Here is a 24,512-nt window from a genome sequence, read left to right as displayed (position 1 = left end):
ACAACGCGTACCACTAACCAGCAAGTGCACTGGGTTGTCCAAGTAATACCTTACGTGAGTAAGGGTCGAATCCCACGGAGATTGTTAGTTTGAAGCAATCTGTGGTTATCTTGTAATTCTTAGTCAGGAAGTCAATTATATTTATCAGTTGAATTGCGAATAAACAAGAGAGCATGGATTAAAGGTTACTTGTTCTGCAGTAATGGAGAATATGTTGGAGTTTTGGAGATGCTTTGTGTTCTGAATCTCTGCTTTCCTCTGTCTTCTGATTCATGCATGCACGTCCTCCTATGGCAAGCTGTGTGTTGGTGGATCACCGTTGTCAATGGCTACCATCCATCCTTCCAGTGAAAATGGTTCGGGTGCGCTGTCACCGCACGGCTAATCATCTGCAGGTTCTCAATCGTACCGGAATAGGATTTACTATCCTTTTGCGTCTGTCACTACGCCCAGCACTCACGAGTTTGAAGCACGTCACAGTCATTCAATCCCAGAGTCCTACTCGGAATACCACAGACAAGGTTTAGACTTTCCGGACTCTCATGAATGCCGCCATCAATCTAGCTTATACCACGAAGATTCTGGTTAAGAGATCTAAGAGATACTCATTCAATCTAAAGTAGAACGGAAGTGGTTGTCAAGCACGCGTTCATAGGGAATGATGATGATTGTCACGTTCATCACATTCAGGTTGAAGTGCGAATGAATATCTTAGATAGGAACACGCATGTTGAATAGAAAACAGAAATACTAAACCCTAAACCCTAAAGTCCAGAAATATGAATTTTTCCTAAAAAATAATGAAAATAAACTAAAAACTTACTAAAACATACTAAAAGCTATGTGAAATTAACCCCAAAAAGCGTATAAAATATCCGCTCATCAAAGTACAAACCCCAAATGAAAATTAACCGAAGTATTTAAACTTCGGGTCATCTCACAAGGAATTGCAATGAAGTGTCCAATTATTGGCTATGAAAATGCAAGGGGGTTTGGTTTTATATTTTGGCAAGAAAATAAATGGCAGGCAAAGTAAATCAAACAAGCAATTAAAGAGGACGAGTAATAAAGAGAAACAATTAGTAAAGAGAGACATTCATGGCAAGGATTGAGATCATAGGCTTTCCATCCTAGTCACTAATGATAATAATTAACAAGAATTTATCTTATTACGTCATCTCCAACGATGGAAGAAGGTATGAGTTATCTTCCATGAGAGAAAGTCAAACAAGACTAGTTAATCTCAATCCAAATATCCCAATCAACTCACTAATTAAATTAGCCAGAGATTAGAGTCAATGAAAATAAAATTAACTAAACTCTAAATCACCAATCCAAATTGGGTGTTAATGACTCAAGATTACCAAATTACCCTTTCCAAGCCAAGAATGCTCAAAATTTACTCTAAAGTCTAACCAAGCATTTTGTCAAACACTTAGTGGGTACGAAAGGAAAGCATGGTAAAAGTGCAAGAATGATAAATCTACCAACTACCAATTGCAAGAAAAGCAAATTCACAACTCAATCATCAATGAAAAGAACATCAAATATTAGATTTCATTTAATGTAAATAAATTCCAATATGAGCATTCATAAACATAAAAGAGACATAAAAGTGAAATTGGAAAGAGAACTAAGAAGAATAGAATAGTAGAAACAAGAAATTATGAAGGAACCAAGATAAAATTAAGTAATTAATTCAAGATCCAAGACAATTTATCCTAACCCTAACCTAATTTTAGAGAGAAGAGGGAGCTTCTCTCTCTAAAAAACAAACTAAAGGCTCATGTTGACTAACTAATTGCTCCCCCTTTGCTTGGACCTCAATTCTGCATGAAATACATTCAGAAACAAGTTGGATTTGGGCTTGGGCAGCTCAGAAATCACCCCAGTGTTTTGCCTTTAAGTGGGTCACGTGTGAGTATCGGCGCGTACGTGCCATGTATGCGTGCACGTCGATTGGCTGTTTCTTCATCCGCGCGTGCGTGTCTCTATGGGAAGCCACTTCTGCATGCGCGTGCCTTGTACGCGTGCGCGCCCATCGATGCATTTCCAATTCTTGTTTCCTCATGCATTCTCCACTTTGTATGCTTTTCTCCTCATTTCCTCCATCCAATACTTGCCTTATGAACCTGAAATCACTCATCAAACACATCATGGCATCGAATGGAATTAAAGTGAGTTAAAATCACCCATTTAAGGGCCTAAAAAGCATACTTTTTACAACTAAGCACAATTCAATGGAGAATTTCAAAACCATGCTATTTCATTGAATAAACGTGGGAAAAGGTGATAAAATCCCCTAAAATAAGCACAAGATAAATAACGATCGGATTTCCTGTCGGTAAAGAAATTCACAAATATATGATCGCGTTGTAAGTATAGCATCTAAACCAACAGAAAATCCTTTCGTACAAACGTTTGATTGTCACAAGTAACAAACCCAATAAAATTTATAAACCGAAGTATTTAAACTTCGGGTCGTCTTCTTATGGAATTGCAGGGAAGTATGATTTATTACTGGTTATGGAAAATAGTATTTTTGGGTTTTGAAAAGGTTTGAACAAGAGAAATAAATTGCAGGAATTAGTAAATCAATAACTAAGAAAACTCTTGGCAAGGTATGAAAACTGGAAGTCCTATCCTAGTTATCCTTATCAATGGTGATGAGAATTAAATTTTTGCTTACACTTAGTCAACCTCTAACTATGAAGATAAGTCAAGTGGATAAATCAATTTAACACCTAAAGTCCTAGTCAACTCCTGAGGAAAGACTAGAGTTATAGGAATCTAAATCAATCAGCAAAGATAACAATTATCAATCACGATGAGTTTGACAACTCAAGAGTTACCAATTAATCAACCAAAGCCAAGAATATAGAAAGCTAAATTAAAATCATATATCTAAAAATACCTCAAATTGCATTAGTTAAGAAAATCCTCACATGAAAAGTTCATAGGCCAATTTGGCAATATAAATAAAATAAAAGTATTAGAGTATCTAAAAATAGAAGAGAAATATAAATCAAAGGAACATTGAGCCTGTAATTGAAGAAATCATATCCTAATCCTAATAGAAATCCTAAACCTAAATCCTAAGAGAGAGGAGAAAGCCTCTCTCTCTAAAAACTACATCTAAATCCTAAAACTATGTATGAATGTATGTTCTCCTCCCTTGAATGGATGCATTCCCCCACTTTATAGCCTCTAATCTGTGTTTTCTGGGCCGAAAACTGGGTCAAAAATAGCCCAGAAATCACCCTTAGTGATTTCTAGTTCGCACAGGTCGCGTCAAAGTGACGCGGAGGCGTCGTCCACGTGTTTGCGTGGATTGAAATTTGCAGATGCGACGTGTCCGCGTCATCCACGCATCTGCGTCACCTAACTTCAAGGAAGCTATGGAAAATTATATATCGTTGTGAAGCCCCGGATGTTAGCTTTCCTTCCACTTTTGTATGCTTCCTTTCCATCCTCTAAGTCATTCCTGCCCTGTAATCCCTGAAATCACTTAACACACATATCACGACATCTAATGATAATAAGAGAGGATTAATATTAGCAAATATAAGGCCAGAGAAGCATGTTTTCAATCATAGCACAATTCTGGGAAGGAATTGTAAAACCATGCAAATAGTATGAATAATTGGGTAAATAGTTGATAAAAAACCACTCAATTAAGTACAAGATAAACCATAAAATAGTGGTTTATCAACCTCCCCACACTTAAACATTAGCATGTCCTCATGCTAAGCTCAAGAGAAGCTATAAAGGGGGTGAAGAGGAATGATAGAGAGTATGCAATGCAACCTATCTATGTGAATGCAACTACATGCAAAATATTTCTATCTACTTGGTTAAAAGTGAATAAGTTCTTCAAGACAAATACAATCCAAATTCCACTAATTCAAATCGTACAATAAAAAGCAAGTAAACTTGTAAGAAGATAGCTCATGAAAGTAGGAAACATAGAATTAAGCACTGAACCCTTACTGGTAGTGTATATCACATTAACTCTCAAGTGTCTAGGGTCAATCACTCTATTCTTCCCTAGTCATGCTTTCTCAACCTTGTTCTTCATCTAACTAATCAACAAATATTCAGCATACCAATACAAACATCATGAGGTCTTTTCAGGGTTGTAAGGTCTTTTCAGGGTTGTAATGTTTGCAATTCTAGTATCCTCCGGGATCCCAAACTAGGCGCAAAAAGCCTTCAAGCAAGTTAAAGCAAGTGACAAGGCCCCAAGAGTGTTGATTGCCAGAATAAATTCCGGGGTCCCAATCTTTGCTTTTGCCCCCGTCTTCTTGTTGATCATTAGTGTTCCAACCAGGTGGCAGGCAATCTGAATTCTCACTAAAGCGGCCAAACAACTTCCTAGACCCATTCAGTTGAGCTTTACACCAACCTTTGTATTTAAACTTTGAGCTTTCCACCATATTGAATCTTGCATGACAACTCCTACCACTAACCATCTCCCTCTTACTCTTAAAGCCACAAAGAGCTCTAAGTTGACCATCTATTTCAAGCAAAGCATATTCAAGTGAGCTAATTAAGCTTAGAGATGAGAGATTTACCCACTTGAATGAAGGGATGGATGGTGATGGCTTTGGGGAAGAGGTCTCCAGCAACTGTGGTAAGGTGATTTCCAGCTCCATTCCCTTGGATTCTTCCTTGACAATTTTCACCTCTTTGCAAGCTTCTTCAATTTTAAACTCTTCCTCTTGGTAGCTTTCTTTCAATTCAATCTCTTCTTCATTGCTCACCAAGGACATGGGAGGTTGTGCTTCTTCTTCTTTAATCTTCATGTCAAGCCCAATGGGAGAGGATTCAAATGTAAATAAGAATTTATTAATGATTGAATCCATCTTTTGATCATCCCCTTCAAAGTCTTTAACCATGTTATGCCTTGGAGGTTGTACACCCTCTTCAACATTAATTTCAAACTCCTTAAAAGGGGGCTTTATGACTGGGCTTTTCCATGGGCGTTCCACATCTCCTAAGTCTTCGACCAATTCTTCTTCTTCGATAATTCCAGCTTCCTCCACTTGTTCCAGTACAAAGTCATGCTCCTTACTGTCCACCGGAGTTTCTAGTGTCTCCTTCATGCTACGTTCTTCATTAGATTTCCCACATGAAGCCATGGGGGTTCCTTGAGTTTCTGAATGTCGAGAGGCTAGTCAGTTTATTGCTTGATCCAGTTGATGAAGAGTTGTATGAAATTGATCCACTGTTTCCTTGAGACGATCCCTTGATTCTTGTTGCGCTCTGATTGCATGATTAGGATCATATGGCTCTTGGATGCATGGATATGGACATGGTATATAAGGAGGTGGTAGTTCTTGGGAGTGATTGGGTTGGAATTGGGGTGGCTCTATGTATGGTTCATACGGCTCATAAGGTGGTTGGTATGGTGGATGAGGGTTAGGGTTATATGGGGTGTTTGGTGGTAAGGGGCTTGTAAGTTTGGTGGTTCAAAGGTATGTTGTGGAGGTGGTTCATAAGCATAGGGTGGGGCTTGTTGGTAACTACAAAGGGGTCCACCATATCTATCATATTGGTATACACCTCGGAATGGCTCTTGACCATAGTAAACTAGTGGAGGTTGGTTGTCACGAAGGGGTCAACCATAACTATTGTCTTGGCATGCATTGTAGAATGGTCGTTGTCCATGGTATCTTGGAAGGTGTTGTTGCCGAAAGGGTTGATCAGATCCTCGTGGCTCTTTCCATCTTTGATTGTTTTGACCTTGATGTATGTTCCTGTTATAGCTTCCATTCCTTACAACAACATTGGAACAAAACTTGAAACTAGAGGGGTGAGAATTCATAGTAGCTAATAAAACTTAAAAACAAAAACAAACAAAAATTAATAAAAATAAACTCCTAAAACTAGAAACACTAACAAAGAAACAAAAAAGCAAATATTTATAATAACCAATAATAAGGCACACGTTTGCAATTCCCCGGCAACAGTGCCATTTTGACGATCGGATTTCCTGTCAGTAAAGAAATTCACAAATATATGATTGCGTTGTAAGTATAGCATCTAAACCAATAGAAAATCCTTTCGTACAAACGTTTGGTTGTCACAAGTAACAAACCCAATAAAATTTATAAACCGAAGTATTTAAACCTCGGGTCGTCTTCTCAAGAAATTGCAGGGAAGTATGATTTATTATCGGTTATGGAAAACAATATTTTTGGGTTTTGAAAAGGTTTGAACAAGAAAAATAAATTGCAGAAATTAGTAAATCAATAACTAAGAAAACTCTTGGCAAGGTATGAAAACTGGAAGTCCTATCCTAGTTATCCTTATCAATGGTGATGAGGATTATATTTTTGCTTACACTAAGTCAACCTCTAACTATGAAGGTAAGTCAAGTGGATAAATCAATTTAACACCTAAAGTCCTAGTCAACTCCTGAGGAAAGACTAGAGTTATAGGAATCTAAATCAATCAGCAAAGATAACAATTATCAATCACGATGAGTTTGACAACTCAAGAGTTACCAATTAATCAACCAAAGCTAAGAATGTAGAAAGTTAAATTAAAATCATATATCTGAAAATACCTCAAATTGCATTAGTTAAGAAAATCCTAACATGAAAAGTTCATAGGCCAATTTGGCAACATAAATCAAATAAAAGTATTAGAGTATCTAAAAATGGAAGAGAAATATAAATCAAAGGAATATTGAACTTGTAATTGAAGAAATCATAGCCTAATCCTAATAGAAATTCTAAACCTAAATCCTAAGAGAGAGGAGAGTGCCTCTCTCTCTAAAAACTACATCTAAATCCTAAAACTATGTATGAATGTATGTTCTCCTCCCTTAAATGGATGCATTTTCCCACTTTATAGCCTCTAATCTGTATTTTCTGGGCAGAAAACTGGGTCAAGAATAGCCCAGAAATCGCCCCCAACAATTTCTGGTTCACACAGGTCGCAGCAAAGTGACGCGGAGGCGTCGTCCACGCGTTTGCGTGGATTGAAATTCGCAGATGCAATGCGTCCGCGTTATCCATGCGTCCGCATCACCTAACTTTGGGGCAGCTATGGTAAATTATATATCGTTGTGAAGCCCCGGATGTTAGCTTTCCAATGCAACTAGAACCGCGTCATTTGGATTTCTTTAGCTCAAGTTATGACTGTTTGAGTGCGAAGAGGTCAGGCTGGATAGCTTAGCAACTTCTTCAACTTCTTGTATTCCTTCCACTTTTGTATGCTTCCTTTCCATCCTCTGAGCTATTCCTGCCCTGTAATCCCTGAAGTCACTTAACACACATATCACAGCATCTAATAGTAATAAGAGATGATTAATATTAGCAAATATAAGGCCAAAGAAGCATGTTTTCAATCATACCACAAATTCTGAGAAGAAATTGTAAAACCATGCAAATAGTATGAATAAGTGGGTAAAGAGTTGATAAAAGCCACTCAATTAAGCACAAGATAAATTATAAAATAGTATTTTATCAATAAACCATGAAATCGGGGTTTATCAAATCTCCCCACACTTAAACTAAGCATGTCCTCATGCTAAAATCAAGAAAGAAGCAAAGGGGTATCAACATTTATTCAATGCAAGCTAACTAAATGCAATCTATCTATATGAATGCATCCACTTGGTCAAAACAAGTCAATTTCCAAGGATACATATGTAAACACAAGGGCTAAGGGAATAGCAATCAAATCAACCCACAATTGAATTGAATCATTGAAAGATTTTACAAACTTGCAAGGAAAGATGATCATGGGTGGAAACATGTAACTGAGCAATCGAACCCTCACCGGATGTGTATCCGCTCTAGCCACTCAAGTGTATGGGGTTGATTCACTCAATTCTCCCCTAATCATGTTTTCCAAGATTTTTTTCTCATCTAACAATCAACAATTACTTTATGCATGTATACAAATATCATGAGGACTTTCCTATAGGTTGTAATAGGGCTAGGGTTAAGGTAGGGTGCATATGGTCAAGTGAGCTTGAGATTTGAATCCTTGATTAACTTAAACTTCCCACCTAACTTATGACTACCTACACAATTCTAAACAACCTAGCTATCCATTCTTCACTTTTTTACACACTCATGCATTCTCTTTTGATCACCATACATACGCATTGATCATTATTAAACTTCACATTGGAGCATTTTTGTCCCCTTTTTTATTGCAATTCTTTTTCTTTCTTTTATCATTTCATTTTTTTTTCAAACTAAAATATACAAGAACGTCAATGCATATGGTTTACACATGATTAATACATGAGTATGTACCCAATTCCCAAGATTCTCAACACAAATACAAAAACACACTTTTATCCCTACCCAATGTTCCCAACTTTTCAAAATCAAGTAATGAACACTCTCACTAGCCTAAGCTAATCAAAGATCCAAGAAAGGGACATTTATTGTTTTTCACTTAGACTTGTAATGTTCTATCATTAAGAACAAATGGGTTAAGCATGGGCTCAAGATTGGTTAACAATAGAAGATAAAAGCTAGGCTATTTGGGTAAGTGAGCTATTTAAACAATGGCCTCAATCATGTAATTGCATGTATACATAGAATAATGGACATATATAATTAAACAAATCAAAGATTACAATTATAGAAAGAGGATGATGCACACAAGAATGAAAATAAGTGGCTATATGATGTAGCCACACAATTAGGCTCAAATCTCACATGCTTGTGTTCTTAGCTCAAAAACATGATCCACAATTGTATAATTCAAGCAAGTTCTAAAATTTTTTTTTCAATCAATTGGGTGACCTATAGATAAAATCCTTGGAAAATATCATGATTTTGACTAAGCTTAATATATACATATGCAATGCAACCAAAAATCTTAAAAGACCTAAAAATGAAATGCAAAAGTGTTGGAATTAGAAACTTGTCACCCAAAAATGCCGAGCGGTCGGACGACCTCCCCACACTTAAAAGTTTGCACCGTCCTCAGTGCATCCAAAGATGAACAAGGGGGTACGGTGACTCTCCGAGTTGCCACCTCCATCTGGTAGGTCAACCGGTGCTGCCTGTTCTTCCTTCCGCTTCTATTTTTGCTTGTGGTACATCAATCATGAAAAACAAAATAAACACCATAAGATGAGAAAATACAAGAGCATGGAAGCGTGAATTATTGGAATGAGGTAAGAACCACTAGAATGGAGTGAGTGAATTAGTGTGACATTGATGAAAAATAGGTGTGTGGGTTCTAAAATTGCGCGCAGTTTAGAAAACACACACACTAGTATAAAAAGTTATGTCAACATTGCACAAAAGAAAATATGCACTTCACTCATTCTAGTGTGCTTGAGATACTTTAAAAGACTTGTAGGTTAAGGCAACCAAACAAGTAGTGAAGAAGCATAAAAGCATTCAAGCAATTGTAAAATTGGATAATGCATGGACATTGATTGATGTGTAGGTAGACTTAGTGAACAAAGTGGTATATGAAACTCACACAACAATCAATGACACATATTGAAGATGTTGCAACACCTAAGTGACATAGAGGTGGAACACATGGATGCTATGAAACTTAGGTAAGCTTTCGATCCAACTTCACAACTCTACAATCTCAATGCATGAAATAAGTGATGTGAATAAGGGTAAACCATAAACAAGCATCACCTAAAAAAATGCAATGATAATATACAATTGCCTAACAATAGATGATGAATGCATAGTGGCCAAAACATGCAATTCAAAAGAGTTAAGAAGCTTAAAAGCAATGTAACATTCACTTGGTACTCACAAATGTTAAACATGAAGACTCAAAACCAAGTGACAAAAGATAACCTCAACAATTAAATACAACAATAACAATTAACATCAATGATGTTAAACTAACATCCTATTAGTAATAAGCAGCAGTAAACAGTAAACAAGATTAGTAATCCAACACTTATAATGGAAAACAAAAATTAAACTAACTAACTAACTAAAAGAAATGGTGTTACATGGTGTTTGGTAGTGTTAGATGATGTTTGAGGGGTGGAAAGAGAAGAGAAGAAGGAAAGAAATAGAAAGAAGAGAAGAAAAGAAGGTGGGTGAAACAGGGCAATCCACGCGTGCGCGTCATGTGCGCGTAAGCGTGGATTGATGAAATAGAAGCGACGCGTACGCGCGGCTGACGCGTACGCGTGCATGGCAAAGCAGAGAGTCGACACGTACGCGCAAGGTACGCGTGCGCGTGCCTTGGGCACAAAGTTGGCACACTTCAGGCACAACTCTCGGTTGAATGTATGGAGGGGGAACTTCCAATCCACGCGTACGCGTGAGAGACGCGTGCGCGTGGGTGGTCGAAATTGCTTGGGGCACGCGTACGCGTGAGTGACGTGTACGCGTGGGTTGGTGCCCTATTTTTCAAAATTTTTTCTATATTTTTGCATCAAACCAAGCATTCTAAACCTCCAAACAACTACCAAAACACTACAAAACCTTATTTAACACACTAAACTACCAAACAAATTTAATAAATTAATCAAAACATGAAATTAAACCTATTTTACCAATATTTACAAAAGAGAAGAATGAAAGGATATTACCATGGTGGGGTGTCTCCCACCTAGCACTTTTGTTTATTGTCCTTAAGTTGGACTTCTGGGGAGCTATCCATCAAGGTGGCTTGTGCTTGAATCCATCCTTGAACATCCACCAATGCTTGGACTTCCATTGCGCTTCATCATTCAAAGTTAATAACTCCAAGCTTTGATGGAGTTCTTCACAAACCATGGGCTCCCAAAGTTGATTTTCCTTATGTGATCTGGGATCTCACACTTTGTTTTCACACCCGTCCTTGAGTTGATCATGGTGATTTCCTCCGGGTGGCAAGAGAGATGAATTCTCATGGAAGCACCAAACTATCCTCCTAGATCCATCCAGTTGAGCACTAGTCCAACCTTTGCTCCTTGAAGCTTCAACCATAATGAGCCTAGACTTACAACGCCAACCACTAAACATCCTCCTTTTACGCTTAATTCCGTAATGCACCCTAAGTTGGCTATCTGTCTCAAGCAAACCAAATTCAAGTGGGATAATAAAGCTAAGATTTAGAAATTTTACCCACACAAATGAAGGATTAAATGACAACCTAGGTGGAGGAGTTCCCAATGATCTTGACAAGGCACGCTCTACTCCCGTCCATCCTCTCCTAGAGGCTTCCACCACTTGGCAAGGTTCTTCAAGCTTTACCTCTTGCCAAGCTTCCTCAAGTTCAAGTTCTTCTTCACCAATGTCCTCTAGCTCTTCCCCATCACTCAAATCATAAATAGGAGGTTGAGTAAAATCTACCTCATCATCAATTCCAAGTATAGTGGGGAAGGATTCCTCAAATTCAAAAGGATCATATGTTGATGCAGAGTCATCATAAATAGGAGGGCCTATTGATTGGAACACTTCTTCCAATTCTTCAATCACATTGTGTCTTGGAGGTTGTGCACTCTCCTCCTCAACATCAACTTTAAACTCCATGGAAGAGGACTCTTCAATTTGTGATTCCTCTATGTACTCAACATATCCTAAGGCTCCAACCACTACTTCCTCTTGTTCAATAATCTCTACCTCTTCCTCTTGTTGCATTTCTTGCTTTAACTCCTCTTCTTCACCTTGGAGCCTCAAGTTCACTCCCTCACTAAGCTCCTTGGTTGCTTCTCCACATTCAACAATGGGAGTGCCTTGATCGCATAGGCTTAGGCAGGATGAGACTATGTTGCCAATGGCTTCTACTATGATAGCCACTTTTGCTCTTAATTCCTCAAACTTCTATTCATCCTCTTCGTGTCGCCTTAAGATATGAGATTCAAGATCTCTCAATTCTAGCATGAGGGCTTCATCGGGAGGTGATGGTGGAAGAGAGGTGATGCGGGCAGAAATTAGCGAATTAAAAATTGTTAAAATATATATACGTTGCAAGTATAGTTCTTAACTCGCCAAAAATCCGCCTTATCAATTTAGAAGGGTGTCACAAAAAATAAAATTAAAATACTGGGAGTATGAGTCCCAGGTCATCTCCCAACGAGTTGCAGGAAAGGGTGCTATTTTATTAATCAGAATGTTTTCAAAAATGTTTGATTGAATGGCAGAAAATTAAATTGGAGAATTTATATAAATTTAAATAAAAACCTTGACTGGGAGTTGATTACATGGAAGCCCTATTCTGGATGGAATACTCTCAAGATTAATTGACAATTGAGAATTATTACGTTTAGTTATCCTTTACTGAGTAAGGGGAGGTCAAACAAGTTGGAATGTTGTTCTATCCACAATTTCCAATCCACTCTTGGGAGGATTGGTGTTTGGAACTAGAGAGCAAGCCAACAATAAACTCAATTACAACCTTTCTCTTGAACATTCTGCTTAAGGGTTCCTTTCAATCAACTCCGCATCAAGTTAGAGAACTACTCACTCATTGTAAATGTAAAATTCATAACATCAACGTAGGAATTAAAGAAAGACATGATAAGTAATGATGAAAAGATTAATTAAAAGCAAAAGTAATTCTTATATTAATAAAAGCTAAAATAATCCAATCATAAAATCAAATAAAATTAAGGAATATGGAAGAGTAAGAGACAAGTGAAGAGAACGAACTAGAATGTCGAAGTCTTGATGAGGCAAATAACTCTTCTCAATATCCCAATGCAAAAATAATGAAAATAACCTATCCTAAAAACTATGAATGTGTAGAGAGAAAACCTAAAGGAGGAGTAAAACTAGATCTAAAAACTAAAAACTATGCGGAATGAATGTCGTCCCTGGTTTCTGTATGTTCTCTGGCTCTAGTCTGCTGTTCTGGGCCGAAAACTGGGTCAAAATAGGGCCCAAAATCGCCCCTAGCGTATTCTGCAGATTATGCAGATCCCGCACGTAACGCGATCGCGTCGCTGCAAATTGCTCTCTTCCGCGCGGTCGCGTCATCCATGCGGCCGCGTCGCTTCTCGCTGGTCATCTCCTCAATTTCTTGTGTTCCTTCCATTTTTTCACGCTTCCCGTCCAATCTCCAACTCATTCATGCCCTATAAAGACTGAAACACTTAACACACAGATCACGTCATCGAATGGAATAAGGGAGAAATAAAATACATAATTAAAAGTCTCTAGGAAGCAAGTTTTCAACCATAAAACATCTTTAGGAAGGAAATATAAATGCATGCTTATTTAATGAATAAGTGGGCAAAGATCATGATAAAACCACACAAATAAAACACAATATAAACCATGAAATAGTGCTTTATCAACCTCCCCACACTTAATTGAAGGAGATAAAATAAATGAGTAAGAACAATATATATGAATGCAACTACATGATTCTTGTCCACTTGATCAATAGTAAATAAGTTCTTCAAAACAATTATAATTCAAATTCCACTAATTCAATTCTCATAAAGTAAGAGCAGGTAAAAATGCAAAAAGATAACCCATGAAAGCAGGGAACATAGAAATTCAAGCATGGAACCTTCACAGATGGTGTATGTACACTCTAGTCTCTCTAGTGTATAGGGTAATCACTCTATCCTTCTCTAATCATGCTTTCTAATTTTTGTTCTTCTTCTAACCAATCAACAACATTTAACATACCAATGGAAACATCATGAGGTCTTTTCAAGGTTGTAACGGGGCCAAGGTAAGGGTAAGGATGCATATATGGCTAAGTAAGCTTATAATTTGAATCTTTAATTAACCCAAGCTTTAACATAACCTATATAATACTCTATATAACTTTAGAATTTACACCTAGCTACCCAGAAATTTCCTTTCACTTTCCATACTCATGTTTCAACTCTTATTTTAATTTTTATCATACATGCATTGACTTTTGAATTCTTAAATTGGGGTAATTTTGCCCCCTTATTTTTTTATTAGATATTATTTTTAAACATAGAAACATAAGAATAAACATAGCTTATCAATGCACATAGATTTTTGATTCTTATAGTTTCACATGAGTAGGTATCCAAATTCCCAGTATATTATCCTCATTCCCTTATTATTCTTTTGTTCCCACAATTCCCATACTTAAATAACAGACACACTTCTATCTTAAGCTAACCAAATATTCAAATTGAGATGTATAATTCTTTTTTCGCTTAAGGCTAGTAATGTGGTAAAATATAGAACAAATGGGATTTAAAGGCTCAAAGTGGTTAACAAAGGTAATTAAAAGGGTAGGCTTAATTTGGATAAGTAAGCTAAACAAATAATGGCCTCAATCATATGCAAGCATATAAATATAATAAACATTGGACATATAAGATGAAACAAAATATATATTACAATCATAGAGAGGTAAACACACAAGAATAAAATAATTATGGTTAAATAATGTAACCATTCATAAAGGCTCAAATCTCACAGGTTGTGTGTTCTTTAGCTCAAAAATCATGTTCCAATTACAACTTCAAGCAATTTTAACCTAAAATTTTTTTAATTAAAATTAGTGAAATTTTGTTCCAAAGATAGAGTCTTAGAAGAAACTTATTGTCTTTTCAATCAAGCAGAACATGCATGCAACTAACCTATTACTATGCAATTTATCATATTCTATAAAAGAAAAATCTAACTAAATATCCTAATTTATTGGTGTACAGAAAAGAAATTACCTCCGGAAGTCAGGTACTGACCGACCTCCCCACACTTAAGGCTTTGCACAGTCCTCGGTGCCATCTGTCAAGAACAGAGGTGGGCTGGTAGTAGTATCTCCATAGTCAGGACTATCATGGCTCCCTGTACTGGTAAAAGAAGTGGAGTCCGGGGTGTCTGAGTCCTTGAATTTTCCCATGATCAGCTCCTTGAGGTATGTGAATCGGCGCTTGTTACGGCGCTCTCTCATCTTAGCTTTCTGCTCATGCCGATCCAACTTTTCAAGTATCTGCTGGAGCAGTTGGGCTGTTGTAGGTGCTTGGGGTGTTGAAGAAGGAATATCTTCAACTGGTTCAGTAGGCTGGCTAATAGTGGTTGCTAAAAGTCTGAGATATTTCCCGTTAGGCACATACTGATCATCTCGTGGAAGCATGGCTTTGGTGTCCCCAGCTCTGTAGGAGACTCCGGCTGCTGAGACTAGATCTGAGACAAAGGCAGGAAAAGGTAAGTTGCCCGCAATTTGTACGTGCTCCATAGCATTCCGGATGTGTCTTGGTAGATTCAGAGGTTGGTTTGTAAGGATGCACCATAGTAGAACGGCCATGTCCGCAGTGAAGGAGGACTCGTGAGTGCTCGGAAAAACGTAATGGGACATGATCTGTGCCCATACGCGAGCCTCCAAGGTAAGTGCTGAAGCCAAAATTCCCTTAGGGCGGGTACAATGGTATTCGTAGATCCATCGGCTGCCAGGTAGTGCGATAACTCTGAGAACAGCGTCCCAGTCAAATTGGTACATCCGGCGCTTGAGTGCGGCTTCTTGAAAGGCGTCCAATCCTTCTGGAATAGAGGGAAGACTTAGAGCTCTTTGAATGGCCTCTTCTGTAATGGGTACTTGCTTCTGACGAAGAAAGACAGACTGCAGAGTTGGCAAGTGGAAGTTGGAGTAGAACTCGACTACCCAAGAAAGATTGACCTGCCTTGGCTGTCTCTGTAGGAAATCCCATTGTCTTCGGGCAATTTGCGGCTCAACAAAGGTAGCAATATTAGGCGGGAGGAGAAGAAGGTATTCGTTGTTGTAATTCCTTTCTGCCAGGATGGGGAACATCTGCTCACAGTAGCGATTGGAGAATCGCGCAGTGTCCTTTGCTGGAAAGGCTCTTTCTTTATCATCAACCTTTATTATCCTCTTAATCTTCTTTGTTGAGTGCTTGATTGCAGTGGAAGAGGGTTCTGCCAGTAATGCTCTTTGTGTTCCTCTTCTTGCTGGTTGTTTGGGAGTAGCTTTCTCCTTTCCTTTCTTGGTGGCCATCCTGAAAAAGGGAAAAGAAAGTAAATTAAATTTAAAGGGATAGAGCAAGGAAGAGGGTGGTGTAAGTGATAATCAATGCACAATAAAGACGAATGGTGTTAACACATGGTCCAGATTACATGTGAAAAGCTCATCAACGGAAATATAGCAAGTGCAGGTGGTACAATGGAATGCAAGAGGTTTATTGGCATGCAGGCAAAGGCATGAGTAGCATAGATCAAGCATTCAATGTCCAATTGAAATATGTTATCATTCGTAACAAATTATCACGTTTGTATTGACAATGAAATTCAATTAATAATATAGTGAAAGGATTTTATGAAAAGCAAGCATTGAATATTAGAGTAGAATAATGTAGAGAAGTTCATAATGCCATATGGGCTTTTTCACAAACACATAGCATGCATGTAGAATAATTTCTTGAAAATAAGAATATGAGCATGCAAGTAATCCCTTAAAATAATATATAATTGTCAAACAAATTTATAACAATCCACAAGCATATAATTACAAATAATGACGCATATAAATTGATAACACCAAGTAAAAAGGAAAAAGAAAGAAAAAGAAAATATGAACAATGAAGGTAAAAAGAAAAGAAAAGAAGATAACATGTAAAAATAAGAAGAATAATAGAAAAGTGAGGAGGGAAGAAGAGAAAAAACCTTGTTAATGGGGGTGAGAGAAAGTAAAAAGTGAGAAAGGAGGAAGAAGGAGGAAGGTAGGAAGAAGAAATAAGGGGGAAAAGAGAAAATAGGATTTGGGGAGAAAAAAGATTTGATATTTGGCAATATTAGGAAAACTGTGCGCCGCAAGCGACGCGATCGCGTGGGGCACGCGGTCGCGCGATTTGCGCTTAAGGTGATTGACGCGGTCACGTCGGTCACGCGGTCGCGTGACCCAGTTTGTGCCATTGGCACGAAGGTCGCCTCGCACTCGCACAACTCTCTGTTCAAAATCATTAAATGCCAAATTTTGGGTGACGCGATCGCATGGGGCATGTGATCGTGTGAGTGGGCTCTTTTTGGGATACGATGCGGCCACGTGGGGCATGCGGTCGCGTGAGGTGGACTGCGCGTCCAGCGCCAGTCCAGCACCACTCTAGCACAACTTTCAGCTGTGCACCATTATTACGCCGAAATCCTTGTCACGCGGCCGCGTGGGGCACGCGGTCGTGTGGGAGGCTATTATTCTCATATGACGCAGTCGTGTCAGTGACGCGATCGTGTGGGACGATTTGTGCCATTGGCATGCCTCCAGCCACGCTCTCGCGTGACTCTCTGTTCGTTTTTATTTTTCCCCCAGCTCCTTGCGACGCGGACACGTCACTGAGGCGGTCGCGTCGCGTGGAAAATTTTTTTTTTCAAAAGCCAAAGTATGTGAATGCAGATGCACGAAATATACTAATAAAGAGAAGAGTTATTGAATAAGAAAACTAAAAATAAAGAAAAGAACGATCATACCATGGTGGGTTGTCTCCCACCTAGCACTTTGCTTTAACGTCCGTAAGTTGGACGCTCCACTAGCTCAGTCTTCGGCTATGTGGGGGTCTTCCAAGCGGAAGATCTCGAGTTCCTTGTCTTTCTTTCGCTTCTCGCCATGGTACAGCTTTAAGCGATGTCCATTAACTTTGATAAGTTCAGAGCTCGAAGGATGGCTAAGGTGATAAACTCCGTACGGTTCGGCCTTCTCTACTCTGTATGAACCTTCCCATCTCGATCTCGACTTGCCTGGCATGAGCCTCAGTCGAGATTTGTAAAGGAGGACTGAGTCCCCAGGTTGGAACTCTTTCCTCTTGATGTGCTGATCATGTACAGCCTTCATCTTCTCCTTGTATAGTCTTGAATTCTCATAAGCTTCTAGGCGAAGGCTTTCCAGTTCTTGCAGTTGCAACTTCCTTTCAGCTCCGGCTCCTTCAATTCCCATATTGCATTCTTTTACTGCCCAGAAGGCTTTGTGCTCTATTTCAACAGGGAGATGACAAGCTTTTCCATAAACTAAGCGGAAAGAACTCATCCCGATGGGTGTTTTGTATGCTGTTCTGTACGCCCAGAGTGCATCTTGTAGCCTGGTGCTCCAGTCTCTTCTATGAGGCTTTACTATCTTCTGCAACATACGCTTTATCTCTCTATTTGACACCTCGGCTTGCCCATTAGTTTGGGGATGGTATGAGGGGTTTGGTAGTGTTAGATGATGTTTGAGGGGTGGAAAGAGAAGAGAAGAAAGAAAGAAATAGAAAGAAGAGAAGAAAAGAAGGTGGGTGAAACAGGGCAATCCACGCATGCGCGTCATGTACGCATAAGCGTGGATTGATGAAATAGAAGCGACGCGTACGCGCGGCTGACGCGTACGCGTGCATGGCAAAGCAGAGAGTCGACACGTACGCGCAAGGTACGCGTGCGCATGCCTTGGGCACAAAGTTGGCACACATCAGGCACAACTCTTAGGTGAATGTATGGAGGGGGAACTTCCAATCCACGCGTACGCGTGAGTGACGCGTGCGCGTGGGTGGTCGAAATTGCTTGGGGCACGCGTACGCGTGAGTGACGTGTACGCGTGGGTTGGTGCCCTATTTTTCAAAATTTTTTCTATATTTTTGCATCAAACCAAGCATTCCAAACCTCCAAACAACTACCAAAACACTACAAAACCTTATTTAATACACTAAACTACCAAACAAACTTAATAAATTAATCAAAACATGAAATTAAACCTATTTTACCAATATTTACAAAAGAGAAGAATGAAAGGATATTACCATGGTGGGGTGTCTCCCACCTAGCACTTTTGTTTATTGTCCTTAAGTTGGACTTATGGGGAGCTATCCATCAAGGTGGCTTGTGCTTGAATCCATCCTTGAACATCCACCAATGCTTGGACTTCCATTGCGCTTCATCATTCAAAGTTAATAACTCCAAGCTTTGATGGAGTTCTTCACAAACCATGGGCTCCCAAAGTTGATTTTCCTTATGTGATCCGGGATCCCACACTTTGTTTTCACACCCGTCCTTGAATTGATCATGGTGATTTCCTCCGGGTGGCAAGAGAGATGAATTATCATGGAAGCACCAAACTATCCTCCTAGATCCATCCAATTGAGCACTAGTCCAACCTTTGCTCCTTGAAGCTTCAACCATAATGAGCCTAGACTTACAACGCCAACCACTAAACATTCCTCCTTTTACGCTTAATTCCGCAATGCACCCTAAGTTGGCCATCTGTCTCAAGCAAAACAAATTCAAGTGGGATAATAAAGCTAAGAGTTAGAAGTTTTACCCACTCAAATGAAGGATTAAATGACAACCTAGGTGGAGGAGTTCCCAATGATCTTGACAAGGCGCGCTCTACTCCCGTCCATCCTCTCCTAGAGGCTTCCACCACTTGGTAAGGTTCTTCAAGCTTTACCTCTTGCCAAGCTTCCTCAAGTTCAAGTTCTTCTTCACCAATGTCCTCTAGCTCTTCCCCATCACTCAAATTATAAATAGGAGGTTGAGTAAAATCTTCCTCATCATCAATTCCAAGTATAGTGGGGAAGGATTCCTCAAATTCAAAAGGATCATATGTTGATGCAGAGTCATCATAAATAGGAGGGCCTATTGATTGAAACACTTCTTCCAATTCTTCAATCCCATTGTGTGTTGGAGGTTGTGCACTCTCCTCCTCAACATCAACTTTAAACTCCATGGAAGAGGACTCCTCAATTTGTGATTCCTCTATGTATTCAACATATCCTAAGGCTCCAACCACTACTTCCTCTTGTACAATAATCTCTACCTCCTCCTCTTGTTGCATTTCTTGCTTTAACTCCTCTTCTTCACCTTGGAGCTTCAAGTTCACTCCCTCACTAAGCTCCTTGGTTGCTTCTCCACATTCAACAATGGGAGTGCCTTGATTGCATAGGCTTAGGCGGGATGAGACTATGTTGCCAATGGCTTCTACCATGATAGCCATTTTTGCTCTTAATTCCTCAAACTTCTATTCATCCTCTTCGTGTCGCCTTAAGATATGAGATTCAAGATCTCTCAATTCTAGCATAAGGGCTTCATCGGGAGGTGATGGTGGAAGAGAGGTGATACGGGCAGAAATTAGCGAATTAAAAATTGTTAAAATATATATACGTTGCAAGTATAGTTCTTAACTCGCCAAAAATCTGCCTTATCAATTTAGAAGGGTGTCACAGAAAATAAAATTAAAATACTAGGAGTATGAGTCCCAGGTCGTCTCCCAACGAGTTGCAGGAAAGGGTGCTATTTTATTAATCAGAATGTTTTCAAAAATGTTTGATTGAATGGCAGAAAATTAAATTGGAGAATTTATATAAATTTAAATAAAATCCTTGACTGGGAGTTGATTACATGGAAGCCCTATTCTTGATGGAATACTCTCAAGATTAATTGACAATTGAGAATTATTACGTTTAGTTATCCTTTACTGAGTAAGGGGAGGTCAAACAAGTTGGAATGCTGTTCTATCCACAATTTCCAATCCACTCTTGGGAGGATTGGTGTTAGGAACTAGAGAGCAAGCTAACAATAAACTCAATTACAACCTTTCTCTTGAACATTCTGCTTAAGGGTTCCTTTCAATCAACTCCCCATCAAGTTAGGGAACTACTCACTCATTGTAAATGTAAAATTCATAACATCAACGTAGGAATTAAAGAAAGACATGATAAGTAATGATGAAAAGATTAATTAAAAGCAAAAGTAATTCTTATATTAATAAAAGCTAAAATAATCCAATCATAAAATCAAATAAAATTAAGGAATATGGAAGAGTAAGAGACAAGTGAAGAGAACGAACTAGAATGTCGAAGTCTTGATGAAGCAAATAACTCTTCTCAATATCCCAATGCAAAAACAATAAAAATAACCTATCCTAAAAACTATGAATGTGTAGAGAGAAAACCTAGAGGAGGAGTAAAACTAGATCTAAAAACTAAAAACTATGCGGAATGAATGTCGTCCCTGGTTTCTGCATGTTCTCTGGCTCTAGTCTGCTGTTCTGGGCCAAAAATTGGGTCAAAATAGGGCCCAAAATCGCCCCCAGCGAATTCTACAGATTATGCAGATCGCGCACGTCACCCGATCACGTCACTCATGCGGACGCATCATTCGCGTTTCTGCTTTGCCACACGGATGCGTCGTCCTTGCGGCCGCGTCGCTGCAAATTTCTCTCTTCCACGCGGTCGCGTCATCCATGCGGCCGCGTCGCTTCTCGCTAGTCATCTCCTCAATTTCTTGTGTTCCTTCCATTTTTGCAGGCTTCCCTTCCAATCTCCAACTCATTCATGCCCTATAAAGCCTGAAACACTTAACACACAGATCACGGCATCGAATGGAATAAGGGAGAAATAAAATACATAATTAAAAGTCTCTAGGAAGCAAGTTTTCAACCATAAAACATCTTTAGGAAGGAAATATAAATGCATGCTTATTTAATGAATAAGTGGGCAAAGATCATGATAAAACCACACAAATAAAACACAATATAAACTATGAAATAGTGGTTTATCAACCTCTCCACACTTAAACATTAGCATGTCCTCATGCTTAATTGAAGGAGATAAAATAAATGAGTAAGAACATGTAAAACTTATGAAATGCAATGCAATGCCAACTATATATATGAATGCAACTACATGATTCTTGTCCACTTGATCAATAGTAAATAAGTTCTTCAAAACAATTATAATTCAAATTCCACTAATTCAATTCTCATAAAGTAAGAGCAGGTAAAAATGCAAGAAGATAGCTCATGAAAGCAGGGAACATAGAAATTCAAGCATGGAACCCTCACTGATGGTGTATGTACACTCTAGTCTCTCTAGTGTATAGGGTAATCACTCTATCCTTCTCTAATCATGCTTTCTAATTTTTGTTCTTCTCCTAACCAATCAACAACATTTAACATACCAATGCAAACATCATGAGGTCTTTTCAAGGTTATAACGGGGCCAAGGTAAGGGTACGGATGCATATATGGCTAAGTAAGCTTATAATTTGAATATTTAATTAACCCAAGCTTTAACATAACCTATATACATACTCTATATAACTTTAGAATTCACACCTAGCTACCTAGAAATTTCCTTTCACTTTCCATACTCATGTTTCAACTCTTATTTTAATTTTTATCATACATGCATTGACTTTTGAATTCTTAAATTGGGGTAATTTTGTCCCCTTATTTATTTATTAGATATTTTTTTTAAACATAGAAACATAAGAATAAACATAGCTTATCAATGCACATAGATTTTTGATTCTTATAGTTTCACATGAGTAGGTATCCAAATTTCCAGTATATTATCCTCATTCCCTTATTATTCTTTTGTTCCCACAATTTTCCATACTTAAATAACAGACACACTTCTATCTTAAGCTAACCAAAGATTCAAATTGGGATGTATAATTATTTTTTCGATTAAGGCTAGTAATGTGGTAAAATATAGAACAAATGGGATTTAAAGGCTCAAAGTGGTTAACAAAGGTAATTAAAAGGGTAGGCTTAATTTGGATAAATAAGCTAAACAATAATGGCCTCAATCATATGAAAGCATATAAATATGATAAACATTGGACATATAAGATGAAACAAAATATAGATTACAATCATAGAGAAGTAAACACACAAGAATAAAATAATTATGGTTAAATAATGTAACCATTCATAAAGGCTCAAATCTCACATGTTGTGTGTTCTTTAGCTCAAAAATCATGTTCCAATTACAACTTCAAGCAATTTTAACCTAAATTTTTTTTAATTAAAATTAGTGAAATTTTGTTCCAAAGAGAGAGTCTTAGAAGAAACTTATTGTCTTTTCAATCAAGCAGAACATGCATGCTACTAACCTATTACTATGCAATTTATCATATTCTATAAAAGAAAAATCTAACTAAATATCCTAATTTATTGGTGTACAGAAAAGAAATTACCTCCGGAAGTCAGGTACTGACCGACCTCCCCATACTTAAGGCTTTGCACCGTCCTCGGTGCCATCTGTCAAGAACAGAGGTGGGCTGGTAGTAGTATCTCCATAGTCGGGACTATCATGGCTCCCTGTACTGGTAAAAGAAGTGGAGTCCGGGGTGTCTGAGTCCTTGAATTTTCCCATGATTAGCTCCTTGAGGTATGTGAATCGGCGCTTGTTACGGCGCTCTCTCATCTAAGCTTTCTGCTCATGCCGATCCAACTTTTCAAGTATCTGCTGGAGCAGTTGGGCTGTTGTAGGTGCTTGGGGTGTTGAAGAAGGAATATCTTCAACTGGTTCAGTAGGCTGGCTAATAGTGGTTGCTTAAAGTCTGAGGTATTTCCCGTTAGGGACATACTGATCATCTCGTGGAAGCATGGCTTTGGTGTCCCCAGCTCTGTAGGAGACTCCCGCTGCTGAGACTAGATCTGAGATTAAGGCGGGAAAAGGTAAGTTGCCCGCAATTTGTACGTGCTCCATAGCATTCCGGATGTGTCTTGGTAGATTCAGAGGTTGGTCTATAAGGATGCACCATAGTAGAACGGCCATGTCCGTAGTGAAGGAGGACTCGTGAGTGCTCAGAAAAACGTAATGGGACATGATCTATGCCCATACGCGAGCCTCTAAGGTAAGTACTGAAGCTGAAATTTCCTTAGGGCGGGTACGATGGTATCCGTAGATCCATCGGCTGCCAGGTAGTGCGATAACTCTGAGAACAACGTCCCAGTCAAATTGGTACATCCGGCGCTTGAGTGCAGCTTCTTGAAAGGCATCCAATCCTTCTGGAATAGGGGGAAGACTTAGAGCTCTTTGAATGGTCTCTTCTGTAATGGGGACTTGCTTCTGACGAACAAAGACAGACTGTAGAGTTGGCAGGTGGAAGTTGGAGTAGAACTCGAGTACCCAAGAAAGATTGACCTGTCTTGGTTGTCTCTGTAGGAAATCCCATTGTCTTCGGGCAATTTACGGCTCAACAAAGGTAGCAATATTGGGCGGGAGGAGAAGAAGGTATTCATTGTTGTAATTCCTTTCTGCCAGGATGGGGAACATCTGCTCATAGTAGCGATTGGAGAATCGCGCAGTGTCCTTTGCTGGAAAGGCTCTTTCTTTATCATCAACCTTTATTATCCTCTTAATCTTCTTTGTTGAGGGCTTGACTGCAGTGGAAGAGGGTTCTTCCACTAATGCTCTTTGTGTTCCTCTTGTTGCTGTTTGTTTAGGAGTAGCTTTCTCCTTTCCTTTCTTGGTGGCCATCCTGAAAAAGGGAAAAGAAAGTAAATTAAATTTAAAGGGATAGAGCAAGGAAGAGGGTGGTGTAAGTGATAATCAATGCACAATAAAGACGAATGGCATTAACACATGGTCCGGATTACATGTGAAAAGCTCATCAATGGAAATATAGCAAGTGCAGGTGGTACAATGGAATGCAAGAGGTTTATTGGCATGCAGGCAAAGGCATGAGTAGCATAGATCAAGCATTCAATGTCCAATTGAAATATGTTATCATTCGTAACAAATTATCACGTTTGTATTGACAATGAAATTCAATTAATAATATAGTGAAAGGATTTTGTGAAAAGCAAGCATTGAATATTAGAGTAGAATAATGTAGAGAAGTTCATAATGCCATATGGGCTTTTTCATA

The sequence above is a fragment of the Arachis ipaensis genome, chromosome B07 (genome assembly GCF_000816755.2).
Source record: "Arachis ipaensis cultivar K30076 chromosome B07, Araip1.1, whole genome shotgun sequence".
In the NCBI taxonomy this organism is placed as follows: Eukaryota; Viridiplantae; Streptophyta; class Magnoliopsida; order Fabales; family Fabaceae; genus Arachis; species Arachis ipaensis.
Note: the sequence above shows the minus strand (reverse complement) of the source record.